Below are 16,082 nucleotides of genomic sequence, written 5' to 3' on the forward strand. Positions count from 1 at the left end.
GGAAACCGAGGCACGTGGACTGCAATTATGCATTTTCATTGGTCCTGAGGATCACGCGACAGGAAGTATTGCGTAACCGGTTGACTGCCACGTGCGCATTGGCTTCCAGGGCCGGAAGTCCCACCTTTTTGTGCCACGTTCACCTTTGGGAGCTGAGTGCCGTTGCAGAAGGTAACCGGAGGGCTGTGCTTCTTGGAGCTGCCTGGGGTCGCCACCGCGCTTGCGCGCTTCGGGGCATCGGCTTGTGAATTGTTGGGAAGTTCTCATCCAAAACTTCCTGTGGCCTAGGCGACCCCAAGGGTGCAATGGACATCCCAGACCTTTCAATGGTCTCATAGGGCGCGGCTCAGACATATTTTTTTTCAGGAGTTCCTACCTGAGCATCAGGGGGGCTGAGACAGGCCAACAACACCAACGCCTGCAGGTTCTCAAGTAGAGCTTCAAACGACCCCTCCCTACGACTCCGCCCGTTATTATTACTGTTGTCGTTGTTATTATCTTCTCTTGTATTTCTAGTTTAAAGTCTCTAGCAACCTTTTCCCATTAAAAAAAAAAATGCAAAAAGCATGGGTTTTCTCCAAGAGTAGTGAATTTCAAAAGGTTCCATATGCCTGGAACCACTATGGAAGCTTGTTGAGCAAATTCCCGGGCCTCATCTCCAGAAATTCTGATTTACAAGTCTAACTTGGGTCCTTGGGATCTGCGGTTTTTAACTGATGTTCCAGGAGTGATCACAGATCAGGACCACTCTTAGAAACGCTGGCTTGGAAGGACAAGAGTAGGATGAGATCTATTATTGCAAATACCAGGGACTCAGAGTCCTTCACTCAGATGATTCAGAGGTGATGTGCAGGCATTTGCCCACAGAAGGATCTCAAGCCTTGGGTCAAGAACAGTAAGCAAGGTTCTCCTGTGTGTCACCTGGAGCACTCCAAGGCATGGAAGGATGGCCTGGAGGCAGTGGCGTGGGTATGCCCAACTTCACCTTTGGCTAGGCTCCCTATCCTTGGCACTGCAATGGCATTTGGGCAGAATCCCTGTCTTCTTGCAAGATTCCTAAGGGCAGATTCTCTCAACCCTGCATATTAACCCCTTCCAAGCTCAGTTAAACTTCCCCTTTACCATCCCACCTCCCCATTTCTGTTTAGTGTTGTTGAATTTGATAACGATGGTTGCCATTATTTAGTGCCTATTATGAGCTATTAATAGACACATTCCATTCCAGTAGTTAATCCTCATAATACTTGGTTCCTTCCTCTGTAGACACTGGTTGTGTTCACATAGTGAGAGGGTCACTTTACAAGGTGTTGTGGGTGCGAGATGAAGTTCACAAAAACTTTTATGACTGATCAGTAAACAAAGTCGTTCATCAGTTCGCATTGCTGAAAAGCTCGTTTATTTTCTCACAGGCCAAATCCTGTGCTTGCGAAGTGTTATTAATTCAGGGGAAGGAAAGGAGTGTGTGTATAATGCAAATATTACATTTGTGGTTTGGGGATTTTTAAAGTTGTTCTGCAAAACTCCATCAGCTGGTTATTGTAATATAAAATTCTGCTTTAATCTAAAATCTTCCATACCAAGGAGATTATCACTGTTAGCCAATCTACTCAACAGAGTTGAATGTTGTTACATAAGCTGTCTAACTAGTGACAGCAAATGTGAACATGTATTTTTGGTCTTAAAGTAATGAATTTGGCTCATGAAAAGGCTGAACTTGTACTTCAGGTTGTTTACTAGTGTGGGTTGGTCACCAAAGCAAACAATTCGAGCCGTGAGGGAGAACAGCTCCACCCTACTTTACTAGTGATCTTCTTAGGCTCTGTTTTTATTTTTTTTTAAATTGCTGTGACAGTTTTTTAAAATGCGTATATGTGTGAGTGTATGTGTGTGTGTGAATTTGGAGGGAGGTACACAAGTCCATTTTGTACCTTTTAGCAGTGTTCAACATAAATAAAATGATGATAAATTTTTTGTATATTATTATGAAATGAGACTCTTATAACTTTATAAGTTACCAGTCATAATACTAGGACCACCAATTTCAGGGTGTTTGCAACCTAGACTTGGCAAAAGGAGGAATGGGAAGCTGATCATGGCCTCCTCAGGGATGTCAACAGATTCACTCATTCTGCCACTATTTACAGAACCCCTGTTGTGTGCAAAGTTCTGTGACCATGATAGTGAGTCTGAGTAAAAAATCTGAGGGGGAAATCTGAGGGAAGAAGTGGAGGGACTCAGAAAGCCCCAGCTGCCCCCACACTATAAATTTTTGGGGGGTGTGGGGGGACTAAGGTGAGGCTTTACTTAAGTAGAAACAGGAAATGAAGAAAATGATTAAGTAAAAAAATATATATAAGTGATACACAGAAAATGTAAAAATCTTGAAGGTTATATGGGAAAGAGAAAAGTTTGAGAAATACCGAACTGGTAGTAGGTGGAAAATAGGGGAAATCATTTAGGAGATTATTCTTAAGAAGACAGAATCTTTGCAGCATGACTTCTTGCATGAAATTCTACCATACAAGTTCTCTTCAACTTCCCCATCTTGCCACATCTTGACTACTGAGAAAGTAGCCAAGACCTTGTAGAAGAGAATGGCCAAGATTAAAGGGCTCTTTACAGGAGATATAGCATTTGAGTAGGCCTGCAGTAGGCAAGAGGCTATTTTCAGTTGCTTTCAAAATACCTCAATGATCAGCAGAGTATTGGAGAGTGCTGACAAATTAAATTAGTGAAATCACTATCACATGCATTAAAGGAGGTCAAGCGAGGAAGTGGTTCACCATAAAACACAACTCCCTGGAAGAATGTGTGGATGTTGGCAATTACTTAGCCCAAATTATAGATTAGTTTCACTGATAATCTCAATGCATTAACAACACCCCAAAGGGAACAAACACCAAAACCATCAAAATGAGAAGCCTACCTCAAAAAATGTTGAGAATTGGTTGTGGGGAATACCTTCTTGTAGAGTACAAGAAAAATTATAAAGATGATGATATGCACCAAATCCTCTTTCCATACTCCCTTATGCATATACATTTCAGTTAAACCCACAAGTTCAGTCTGTACATTCAGCAGCTGTTAATGGGAAGCTGGACTCTCAAGACACAATGGGGAAGGGAGCAATGAACAAGATGGGATTGGTCTCTTTCAAAAATGGGCTCATAATCAAGTCAAGGGAGAATTCAAACTTGCAGAATAATTTCAAAGCAGACAGTTAGTAGTAGGGTAGTTCAGAGAGGGTGTGAGATAGTTCACTTCTGTTGAGACTGGAGAGGAGAGATTCAGAAAAGTTTTCCAGAAGGCAGTGGAATTTGGGTTAGGTTTTAACAGGAGTGTGGAAAAGTTGTGGGTGAGTGTGATGATTGTGAAATTGAGAGTTGTCCTGAACAGGGAACCCAAATTTTCATCAGGTGCTGCAGTAGAAGTGTCCAGAGATGTACATTTAGATTTATTATTATTACAAGTGGCAAACTACAAAAAGAGATATCCTGACAGCTTATACAAGGGTGGAGCACCTTTAAGAAGAGTGTCTTACTCAGAAATGTGGATCTTCCTAGATCTGTGGTCTTCAATAAATGTTTCCCTGGACTGTTGTCAATGTAAGGGTGTTCACCGATTGCATTTCATCATAGAAAATGGAAACAAAAAATCAAATTTGCTCAGGAAGTTTTGCCTACAAAGCTAGGGCTGTGTAGTCCTATTGGAAGAGCTGAATAGCCTAGTGCAAGCTGTGTTCATGATTGGAAGTTTTCTCAGTGAGATGGATAAATAATATATGAAAAATAAAGTGAACTCAAACGGAAATGTCATTCTTAGCCAACTTATATGAGTTTATTTTCCCCACTACTATATTGCAAGCTCCTTGAAGGAAGAAATATTGATTATATAATAACATAGTATGGCTGGCCTTTAATAAGCTCTGAGCTATGCTTGCAGAATTGAATTGGAGATAAACAGGAACATCTCAACAAACATTTGTGAATTCCTACTGGGTTCCAGATACTGTGTGTGTGGGTTGCTTTTGGCCCCGGACATGCCCTCTTTTAGAAAGCATATCATAAGGCAGCAGACATATTCAGCTATCCCTATTTCCCATGTTAAATGTAACTTTGAGGTGATTTATATAACTTTTAGGAGTTTCTGAGAATGAATTATTTAGTTCTCATGACTTAACCCTTATGTTTTTATATAACTACTGATTGAATTCTAGTTGACTTAATGCTACATTTTGAAGACATCCCATAAAACAATTACTAATTTATAGGTTTCTTTTTATATTTTGAGCCCAAGCATTTACAGTTGTTCCTTGAACAACACAAGGGATAGTGCTGTGGACCCCATGCACAGTCAAAAATCCACATATAACTTTTGACTCCCCTGAAAGTGAACTACTACTAGACTGCTGTTGACTGGAATCTTTACCAATAACATAAATAGTTCATGAGCATATATTATGCATTATATGTATTATATACTATATTCTTTCAGTAAAGTAAGCTAGAGAAAAGAAAATACTAGAAAATCATCAGGAAGAGAAAATATATTTACTATTCATTAAGTGGAAGTGGATCATCATAAAAGTCTTCATTTTGAATAGGTTGAGGAGGAAGAGGAAGCAGAGAGGTTGGTCTTACTGTCTCAGGGGTGGCAGAGGAGAAAGAGTTGGAGGAGGTGGAAGTGGAGTCAGGAGAGAAAGGCACACTCAGTGTAACTTTATGGAAATACATAATTTCCATCTGACTTTTTATTTTTTGTTTATCTAAAAATGTTTTTATATGGTACCAGTCCTTTCACCATTTGCGTGTTTCAGTGCCTGTATAATAGAAGGGTCCATGTCATAAAAGAAGTTAAAATCAGTCTTGGATAATTGAAACCCTTCTTCCAGATTGTCTAATGTCAATGTATTTTCTGGCACTACTTCTACGTCTTATCATTTGTTACTGGTTCAGAAGCACTCATCTCCATCAACTTGTGTTCAGCTAATTCATCTGGTGTGGTGTCTATTAGCTCTTGAATCTTTCTCCAAGGGTCATACCTTGAAACCCTTTGCCCCCATTCTTATTTTGCATATCTACAATCTCTTTCATGGTTTCCTTGTTTGGCTCATGCACAACATCCAGACACAGTTTTCTCCAGCAGGAATTTATTGTTTCGGGGTTGATGGCTTTCACGGCTTTTCCTGTAGCAATGATGACATCTTCAGTGGTGTGTAATCTTTCCAGACCTTCATGATGTTCTTTCTGCTGGCATTCTCCTCCATAGCATTGACAATCCTTTCCATAAAGAACCATGTGCAATGAGCCTTAAAGGTCCTTATGACCCCGATCTAGAGGCTGAATTAAAGACATTGTGTTTGGGGGCAAGTAGACCACTTCAACACCTTTGACATGGAACTCATGGGGTTTTGGTAGCCAGGGGCATTGTCCAATAAAAAAGGAAACTTTAAAAGTCAGTCCCTTACTGGAAAAGTACTTCCTGACTTCATGGACAAAAGCATTGATGGAACTAATCCAGAATAAGGGTGCTTGTTGTGCATGTCTTCTTCTTGTACAACCAAAAGATTGGCAGCTGGTGTTCACCTTTTTCCTTCAACGCTCAGAGATTGCAGCTTTATAGACAAGAACAGTCCTGATAATAAACCTCACTGCATTTGCACAAAACAGTGGAGTTAGATAATCCTTTCCTATTATATTTTGGTGCTCATTTCTCTTCCTTACGAATAAATGTCCTTTGTGGTATCTTTTTTCCCAGAATGGGGGCATTTTCATCTGCATTAAAAACCTGTTTAGGCAGCTATCCTTTCTCAATAATTTTCTTATTGAGAATTGGTGTCTTGAAACTCACCTACTGCCTCTTAGTTGGCAGAAGCTGCTTCTCTCATTATCTTGATATTTTTAAAGCCAAACCTCTTTCTAAAATTATCGACCCATTCTTTGCTGGCACTAAATTCTCTGACTTTAGATCCTTCATCTTTCTTTTTCTCTAAGTTTTCATATATGACTTAACTTTTTCTCAAACTATATTAGAGATGCCTTTTTTAGAGCAATCCTACACTCACATGAAAGCTGCATTTTTAATACAAGGTTAAAAGGTAGTTCACCAAAAGTACAAGGTTTCTGCAGCAACTGGAGTAGATGCAGTGACGCCTTCATGAATTTCCTTTTCTTCTTTTTTACAGTGGTCCTTATGCTGGAGGGCAGCTGCAGCCGCAGACCTAAATCTGTGGTACATATCAAGTAATTCAACTTTTTCTTGTAATATCATGACTTTATGTTGTTTACTGGGAGTACTTCCAGCATCATTAGTGACACTTTGTATGAGTCCTATGATGTTATTTAAGGCTTACAGTATTGCACTACACACAAAATTTGCAAGAACTGCTGGAGATCACTTTTTACTATGATACATAATTTACTGGAGAGATGAACTGCTCAGGTGGAGATAATTAACCTCATAGATATTTTAAGCTGATACTTGAAACATTTGAACTCATTGCAATAGCAACAAGAGGTGGCTACAAAATTATTACAGTAGTACAAAGTGTGCTACAGTTAATTATATGCAGTTATGATTTAATACTGCATCTTTATGTTTGTTTACATTTCTCTCTGCTGTGAATGATGCCATGTGTTCTCTAAGTGTTTCTGTGCATAAGTTTTGATAAATTTTATGTTTTTGTAATAGATTTGTGTATATTTTAGGGTAGTGAATTATAAAATAGACCAGTCTGTACATATATTTTATGCATTAATTAAAATCCTAATTTTTTGATATTTCTTTGAGTTTTTTCAAATAGTCAAAAATCTCCAAAATTTTTTCCAATATATTAATCGAAAAATATCCATGTATAAGCAGACCTACACAGTTCAAACCCATGTTGTTCAGGTGCAACTGTGTATTTCTGATTTCAAGCATTTTTATAAGCCATTGGTCCTGTGTCTAAAGTGCCTATTGGTTGTTAGGAGAACAAAGATGAAGCAAAGTCCCTGCTCTCAAGGATGCTATCCATCCAGCAGGACAGACAGACCCATTAGAGGATCATGTCATGTCCATATAATGTAGTCACCTTTTAGGAAACCAGGCAAGGAGCACTTAGCTCAATGTAGGGTTTCAGGGAAAGCTTTGAGGAAAATCCCTGAATTGAATCTTCAGGGATTAGTAAATATTAGCTTGGGAAAAACAAGGTAGAAAGGACAGAGGGAACGTAGCAAACTCGGGCACCAATACCTGAAAGAGCCCAGCGTGTGGATTCCTTACAAACCCCAAGAGATTAAATGTTAGGTGAGCATCTACTTTTAGAAGGCAATGTTGCTAAAATGTCACTGCTTTGCTAAAAATATTAAGTAGAAAACAAATGACCTGGACAGGGAAAAAAATAACTGAACACACTAAAATCCAGGGTGATATAAAGAAAACTTTCATATCTGGTCTACTGCTATCATTGAAGCTAAGACACCAATCTAAGGGACTAGTGTTAAGCTAATTGGAGAATGTCTTTCTAGGAATGGAGGGAATTTATCTGACTTCCACCCGGTCAGCCTGCAAAACTAACCCACGTACAGGGTTAGCAGAAAGGTGGTAGGAATATCTTCATTAAATCATCCACAAATAAGACTGTGGAGAGTAACTTTGAACAGCTAACATACACAGAACTGATATTTTTCATGTATACAAATGAAGATAAATGGTTCCCAGTTGTTCTTATGTGATATAATTTGGTTTTATTTTAAAACAGAGAGACTGAATATAAACCAGAAGACAACATGAACTTAAATATCTGCATGTATAAGACAGAAAAATTTTGCATTTTAAGAGACTTAATGTATGAATTTCTATAATTGATTTTGCATAAGAGAAACCATCAAAACCATGGAGATAGTTGTTTTTACTAGGATCGCTGTCGTATCCACATAAGAAGGTTGTGTTTGTGTGTTGAGAGATTTTTCCATGTGCCTGTTGTATTTGTTACTTAGAATTTACAATATTGTGAAAACTTTCCCCTTCAAAATGGATATATGTTTTAAAACCTTCTACAATGTGAGTAATTATAGTTTAATTGATTGCATATTTACTATGTTCCAGTAACACATGTTTCGTGTCTAACATGCTATGTTTAATCCTCAAACAGCCTCATGAGATGCATACTATGATTACTCTTATTTGTGAAGAGAGAGAATGGAGGCTAAGTGAATGTAGGTGACTTTTACAAGGTCATGTAGTGAGTTGATGGAAGAACATGCATGAGTATGCGGAGGCTACCAGACAAATACACAGTCTCCCCAGTCCCTGCAGAATGGAGGGACTTGATCGTCTCACTCTCGCACCTCCTCCCAGCAACATCACCATGGAGAGGCACCAGTACACCTTCACTGGAAAGCTCCATGTGGACCATTCCTTCCTTCTATCCATTCTCAGATACCCTGATTCCTAATTCCCTTGATCCACATTCAATCATTTCAGTGTCCCCAAATTGCCTGATAGAAATCCTAATCAACACTTTTCCTCTCCAGCTTCCAGTGAATGTCTTGTGGGATTCACAATATATTTCTTGATGTCCTGAGATCATCAGCTTTTTCCTTGAAGACTCCTCACCAAAGAGAAAGTTTCCTTTTCTCCACCCTCCCCCTCCCAACACTTGTACTTGTGGGTGGGCGGTAGTCTGTGCATGCTTCACAATCACCTCCTGACCCTTGGGTGAAGCACCTCTCAACCAGCCCTCCCTCAATGAAGCTCTTGTTTCTTGCTCTGCTGCTCCTTCTTCTCCATCAACCCTTCAGCATCCAGATCATTCACTCATTCAAGCATACTCAATCAGGCCTTGTGATTTCTGCAGGTGACCTGCAGAATGACTCCACTCTGTCTTGCCATCCCTGATGGATGACCCACATAGCACCCCTTTGTCGTGACTCTACCTGCTGTTCTTCAGAAACCTTTAGCTCCACTTTACTTCAGGACCTGTCTGCTCCCCACACCCCATCATAGCCAGCAGCTGTTCCATGCCTTGCTGAAATTTTGAACTCGGAAATGCTCCTCGCTAATCATCACCAACTCTCTGACTATTGCTCTAACTCTCTCACTGCCCTTAAACCTTGCCTCTAACTTGATTTAGCTTTTTTTTTTTTTTTTTTTTTTGAGATGGAGTCTAGTTTTGTCACCCAGGCTGGAGTGCAGTGGCGTGATCTCGGCTCACTGCAACCTCTGCCTCCTGGGTTCAAACGATTCTCCTGCTTCAGCCTCCTGAGTAGCTGGGATTACAGGGGCCCACCACTACGCCCAGCTCAGTTTTGTATTTTTAGTAGAGACAGGGTTTCACTGCATTGGCCAGGCTGGTCTCAAACTCCTGACCTTGTGATCCGCCCGCCTGGGCCTCCCAAAGTGCTGGGATTACAAGAGTGAGCTACCGCTCCTGGCCAGCTGTGATCTTTGAAACTTCTATTTTCTTCTGGCCCATGAGTCCTTCTCTTTGACTCATTTCTCTTTGGTCTCAAGTCAGAGCCTTCGTGCGATCCTTTAACCCTGAGAAGTTTCTATTTCTCACCAGATGACTCAATTTTAACATACTGATGGATTCCAACCTTAAATTTTTCCTGGCCAGGTACGGTGGCTCACAACTGTAATCCCAGCACTTTGGGAGGCTGAGGCAGGAGGATAGCTTGAGCCTAGGAAGTGAAGGGTGCAGTGAGCCATGATCGCACCACTGCATTCCAGCCTGGGTGACCCTGTCTCTCTCTCTCTTTTTTTTTTTGTTCTTGTTCCCAAACTAGAAAAGTCACATAACCAACTGTATTGGCTTCATAAAAACTTTTTGACATTTTTCCCCCCAATTTTCTCTGGGCTTTTTAGATGCTTGGACATTGTGGGTCAGCTCCTGCTCCACTCCACCCAAGTGGCTGTCTCCTAAAGCTTTCCTAGTCCTCACACGTTCATCTCCCCCACTTCTCTTAAATCTTAACATATGATTCTCCTGCTACTTTTCTAGAAGGGAAGTTCCCTTAATATCCCTAACCTTCTGCTCAAAGAAAGTACTTTTATCTATAAGCAAGGACATATTTAAAGAGTATTAACACCCAGTAGTGTCTGGGGCATGAGGAAAAAGGCACTCTTAAAAACTGTTGGTAGGAGGATAAACTAGTATGACGTTTTGTGGAGGACGATCTGGAATTTCATCAAAACTGAAAATGTACACACCCTTTAACCCAGCAATTTGCCTTCACTTCTAAGAATTTATTTCAGAAACAACAAGACCACAAAGGTGTATGTACAGAGATGTTTACAGCAGCTTTTTCTGTGGTAAAAAGTCTTGAGACAGTTTAAATGATCCTCTTATGGGGGAATGACTAAATCAATTATGGAGCAATAAAAGAGTAGTTTTCTGTAGCTGTCAAAAGAACAAGGAAGAATCCATGTGCACAGACATGGAAAGATTTCCATAACATATAGTGAAAACAAAAAAAGTCAAGTTGGAGAATAGTAAGATCCCATTTTTATAAACATACATACATGCAAATTTGGAAAGGTAAAGCAATAAATTCCTCACATCAAAATGTGGGAAGAGGTGCTAGAGTGGCAGCAGGGATGGGAGGTGGTTGATCCCTACTTTATATATGTCCGTAACCTGAATTTATTTATTAAGCAAACAGGCATCACTTTTACAGTTTAATGATGAAAAGAGAAAACAAAAGGTAATACAAAAGCCCCTTTTGTCACTTTTTCCATTGTTTTATGTGCTCACCCCAATCAAGGTACCTTCTTTCTAAGAGCCAGTACTCATTTCTGTTCTCTTTAAATCAGAAGTTAGGCAGACATTTCAGACCATGAGACCTAGATGGAAACCACTCAAAGGAACATGCCCTTTCCTCTTCAAACACTGTTACCAACATTCAGATATTTTCATTTTGGTTGCAGCCCACTATTTTTAGCTTTTTCTTCTTTTTATTTTTCTCCAGATGGCTGAAGATACCCAGGCCTTTCACATTGAAGGTGGGGTAGGTGGAACAGAAGGAAGGGCTTTACTTGTGGTTGATTAGTTGTTTCATAACCCTTTGCATGAGCTTTCTTTGAGCAGGCATGCTTGGCTTTGGTAAGGTCCTGTTAAAATTTCTTTGATTTGAATTAGATGCACTGGGCAGGTCCCATTCAGATATTTAATAGTAAAATTAAACAGAAAGTCACAATATATTTTTTGAGGGACACAAAGGTACATCATGTAGGAATATTATGAACATTAGGCTCACTTTCTTGCTACACTAGGGGAAACATCTTTTTTGAGGCAAGGTGCATAGAAATTTTGGTGTGACTCACTTTGAGAGCAATGATTATCATTCATGGTTTACTATTTACTCTTTTCACAGATATAGAGAGCAAAATTATTAAACATGTAATAAGTGTCATGGGGCTACAAAGAGATTCTAAGCTCTCATCTTTTCCTGTAGGACACCCATGTATTTTCTTCTCTTCTTGCTCTACTGATTCGCAAGAACTCTTGTCCAAGGTTAACTAGATCTAGTTCTCATCTAAGCCCTTCTACCTCTGCTAGGACCAAGCTCCATCAATTATCCCTTAAGATTTTTCTTTTTGGCTTCTATATCTTCATCTTCTTCCCTTTTCTTTGATCCTTCCTCAGTTTAAAGTCATCCTCAAGTCTCCTCCACATTAAAAAATAAAACAATGACAAACCATAAACAATGATAAACCATAAACAATGCTAAACTAACCCTTTCTTTGTCCACACCTTTTCTATAGTCAGCTGCCCTAACCTCCTCCTCCTGTTTATTGCTAAACTCCTCCAGAGAGTGGCCTCTGTTGACTTCTTGCACTTCATCTGTCATTCACTCGCATTTTGGCTTTCTCTCCTCCTCCCTACTGAAACAGACTTCTCAGAAGCCATCCAATGAGCTAATGGCTGCCAAATCGAATGCCTTATCTCAGGTCTGCACCATTTTGCACCATGGACACCTCCTCTTCTACAGTTTCCTGGGCTTTTGCTACTCTGCCCTCTCCTTTCTATAGTTTTTTGCTGTCCATGTTTGGCTCCTCTGCTGCACACCCCTGAAAATTGGTATCCCTTGAAATTTCTCCTCAGCTGCTTTGTCTTACCATGTATCCCCCTTGGCTGTGTAATTCCATTCATTCCCAGGGTTTCATCTGTCGCATCTGAGGATGACCATCGAATGTGCATCTCCGGCTGGGCGTGGTGGCTCATGCCTGTAATCTCAGCACGTTGGGATGCCAAGGCAGGTGGATCACCTGAGGTTGGGAGTTCTAGACCAGCCTGACCAACAAGGAGGAACCCTGTTTCTGCTAAAAATACAAAATTGGCCGGGTGTGGTGGTGCATGCCTGTAATCACAGCTACTCAGGAGGCTGAGGCAGGAGAATCGCTTGAACCTGGGAGATGGAGGTTGCAGTGAGCCGAGATGGTGCCACTGCACTCTACCCTGGAAAACAAGAGTGAAACTCTGTCTCAAAAAAAAAATCTGCATCTCCAACCACACTTCTCATTTGCATTCCCAATTTATATTTGCAGGAACTTACGGGTATTCTCCAAGTGGAATTCTCAAAAACTATTTATATTCAACACATCTAAAGAGAACTCGTAATCCACAAGAGTGTCTTGGTCTCATTCTACCACTAACCATTTTATCACTATCTGCCAATGAGATGATTCAGAGTTGTTTAGGAGTTCTCCTCTCTCTCCTGCTGCTTCCAGCACCTCCTAGGATTACATCTGAAATAACTCAAAATCATCACCATTCCCTTCTTTATACTACTCTCCTCATCCCATTCATCTAATCTGAAGTAATAATTAAAAAAAACCAGTAACAACCGCCACCAAAACATAATTATAATATGTCAGACGCACTTGTCAACTTACAGAGATTTCTCCTACTGGAACTTAGCCCAGCTTCTTGGAAAAGTCACCGAAGGGTGGATAGGGTACAAATTGATGGATTTTCTCTGCCTTCCCCAGAAAATGAGAGTTCAAGTTAAAAATTAAGTCGTGTCTTAAAAAATCAAAGGGATATGATGAACATAAATGCAAAAATACTCAATAAAATACTGGCAAACCAAATCCAGCAGCACATCAAAAAGCTTATCCACCACCATCAAGTTGACTTCATCCCCATGATGCAAGGCTGGTTCAACATATGCAAGTCAACGAATGTAATCCATCACATAAACAGAACTAAAGACAAAAACCACATGATTATCTCAATAGAGGCAGAAAAGGCCTTTGACAAAATTCAGCATCCCTTCACGTTAAAAACTCTCAATAAACTAGGTATTGATGGAATGTACCTCAAAATAATAACAGCCATTTATGACAAACCCACAGCCAGTATCATACTGAATGGGCAAAAGCTGAAACTGTTCCCCTTGAAAACTATCACAAAACAAGGATGCCCTCTCTTACCGCCCTTATTCAACATAGTATTGGAAGTCCTGGCCAGGGCAATCAGGCAAGAGAAAGACATAAAGCATATTCAAATAGCAAGAGAGGAAGTCAAACTGTCTCTGTTTGCACATGACATGATCCTATACCTAGAAAACCCCACAGTCTCATCCCAAAAGCTTCTTAACCTGATAAGCAAATTCAGCAAAGTCTCAGGATACAAAATCAATGTGCAAAAATCACAAACATTTCTATACACCAAAAATAGAGAGCCAAATCATGAATGAATTCCCATTCACAACTGCTACAAAGAGAATAAAATACCTAGGAATACAGAAAACAAGGGAAGTGAAGGACCTCTTCAAAGAGAACTACAAACCACTGCTCAAGGAAATCAGAGAGGACACAAACAAATGAAAAAATACTCCATGCTTATGGATAGGAAGAATCAATATGGTGAAAATGGCCATACTGTCCAAAGTAATTTATAGATTCAATGCTATTCCCGTTAAGCTACAATTGACATGCTTCACAGAATTAGGAAAAAAAAAACATTTTAAAATTCATATAGAACCAAAAAAGAGTCCATATAGCCAAGACAATCCTAGGCAAAAAGAACAAAGCTGGAGGCTTTCAAACTATACTACAAGGCTACAGTAACCAAAACAGCATGGTACAAAACCAGACACAGAGACCAGTGGAACAGAATAGAGATCTCAGAATAAGACTGCACACATACAACCATCTGATCTTTAACAAACCTGATAAAAACAAGCAATGGGAAAAGGATTCCCTGTTTAATAAATGTGCTAAGAAAACTGGCTAGCCATATGCAGAAAATTGAAACTAAACCCCTTCCTTACACCTTATAGAAAAATTAACCCAAGATGGATTAAAGACTTAAATGTAAAACCAAAAACTATAAAAACTCTAGCAGAAAATCTAGGCAATACCATTCAGGACATAAGCATAGGCAAAGATTTCATGATGAAAATGTCAAAAGCAACCACAACAAAAGCAAAAATTGACAAATGGGTTATAATTAAAGAGCTTCTGCACAACAAAAGAAACTATCATCAGAGTGAACAGACAACCTACAAAATGGGAGAAAATTTTTTCAATCTATCCATATAACAATGGTCTAATATCCAAAATGTGCAAGGAACTTAAATACATTTACAAGACCAAAAAAAAAAATTAAAAAGTGGGCAAAAGACACGAACAGACGTGTCTCAAAAGAAGACATTTATGTAGCCAACAAACATATGAAAAAACTCAACATTATCATTAGAGAAATGCAAATCAAAACCACAATGAGATACCATCTCATGCCAGTCAGAATGGTGATTATTAAAAAGTGAGGAAACAACAGATGCTGGCAAGGCTGTGGAGAAATAGGAACACTTTTACACTTTGGTTGGAGTGTAAATTAGTTCAATCATTGTAGAAGACAGTGTGGCAATTCCTCAAAGACCTAGAATGAGAAATACCATTTGACCCAGCAATCCCACTACTGGGTATATACCCAAAGGAATAGAAATCATTCTATGATAAAGATACATGCATGTGTATGTTCATTGTAGCACTATTCACAATAGCAAAGACACAGACTCAACCTAAATGCTCATCAATGATAGAGTGGATAAAGAAAATGTGGCACATATATACCATGGAATACTATGCAGCCATAAAAAGGAACAAGTTAATGTCCTTTACAGCGATATGGATGGAGCTGGAAGCTGTTATCTTCAGCAAACTGACACAGAAACAGAAAACTAAACATTGCATGTTCTCACTTATAAGTGGGAACTGAATAATGAGAACACAACACACACTGGGGCCTGTTGGGGGTTGGGGGCAGGGAGAGCATCAGGATAAATAGCTAATGCATGTGAGGCGTAATACCTAGGTGATGGGTTGATAAGTGCAGCAAACCACCACGACACATGTTTACCTATGTAACAAACCTGCACGTCCCAGGACTTTAAATTAAATTAAATTTAAAAATAAAAGGGATGTTTTCCTCATACCTGACTCTTTGGACTGTTATACCAACCTAGGAGTTAATCACATTGACGAAATTGCCTAATAGACTAAAACTGAATTTTAAATATTTGAAGTAAACATTTTTAAAACCTGCTAGAGATGTCGTTGGACAAATAGGCCAAAAGACAACTTTTAAAAGTAGATCTTATCCTTTGGAGAAGTTTTGGGTCCAAAACAAGATTGAGAGGAAGGTAGAGAGATTTCTCATAAACCTTCTGTTTCCACATATGCCTCCCACTCCTTATTATCAGCATCCCCCCACCAGAGTGGTACACGTGTTACAACTAATGAACTGTATTGACAAGTCATTATCACCCCAAGTCCATAGTTTATTTGTTTTTGGTTTTCATTGCTGCTATGTAAGGAAAAAAAAGTGTTCTGTGATTTTTCAAGTTGGTTAGTCATAATGATCATTTTATAAAGGAAATTGCTGGTTTTAATGTCTGCTAATTTTGTGTTTTTCTTAAGAAATGAATTAAATCAATTTACCATAATTTTAAAAAAGTCTTTCCAGGATCTCACTCCTTTACACATTCAATTTTCAAGAAGAAAAATACTGTCTATATCCATTTCCAAGAACAGTAAATAAGTATATGAATAGTAGATTAAAAATAAATGCTACCATACTTGGCTTCTTT

At 39.3% G+C, this 16,082-nt stretch overlaps 1 long non-coding RNA gene across 1 annotated transcript in view; it reads right to left on the reverse strand.

Annotated features, from left to right (window-relative positions):
• Positions 1–10,209: 10,209 nt before the first annotated feature.
• LOC144339135 (uncharacterized) overlaps positions 10,210–16,082 on the reverse strand; it is a 66,966-nt gene continuing 61,093 nt past the window's right edge. Inside the window, exon 4 of the long non-coding RNA XR_013413835.1 lies at positions 10,210–12,442. This is a non-coding gene — a long non-coding RNA (uncharacterized LOC144339135). The remainder of the gene's footprint in view (positions 12,443–16,082) is intronic.

This window comes from Macaca mulatta, chromosome 2, assembly GCF_049350105.2.
Source record: "Macaca mulatta isolate MMU2019108-1 chromosome 2, T2T-MMU8v2.0, whole genome shotgun sequence".
Taxonomy (NCBI): domain Eukaryota; kingdom Metazoa; phylum Chordata; class Mammalia; order Primates; family Cercopithecidae; genus Macaca; species Macaca mulatta.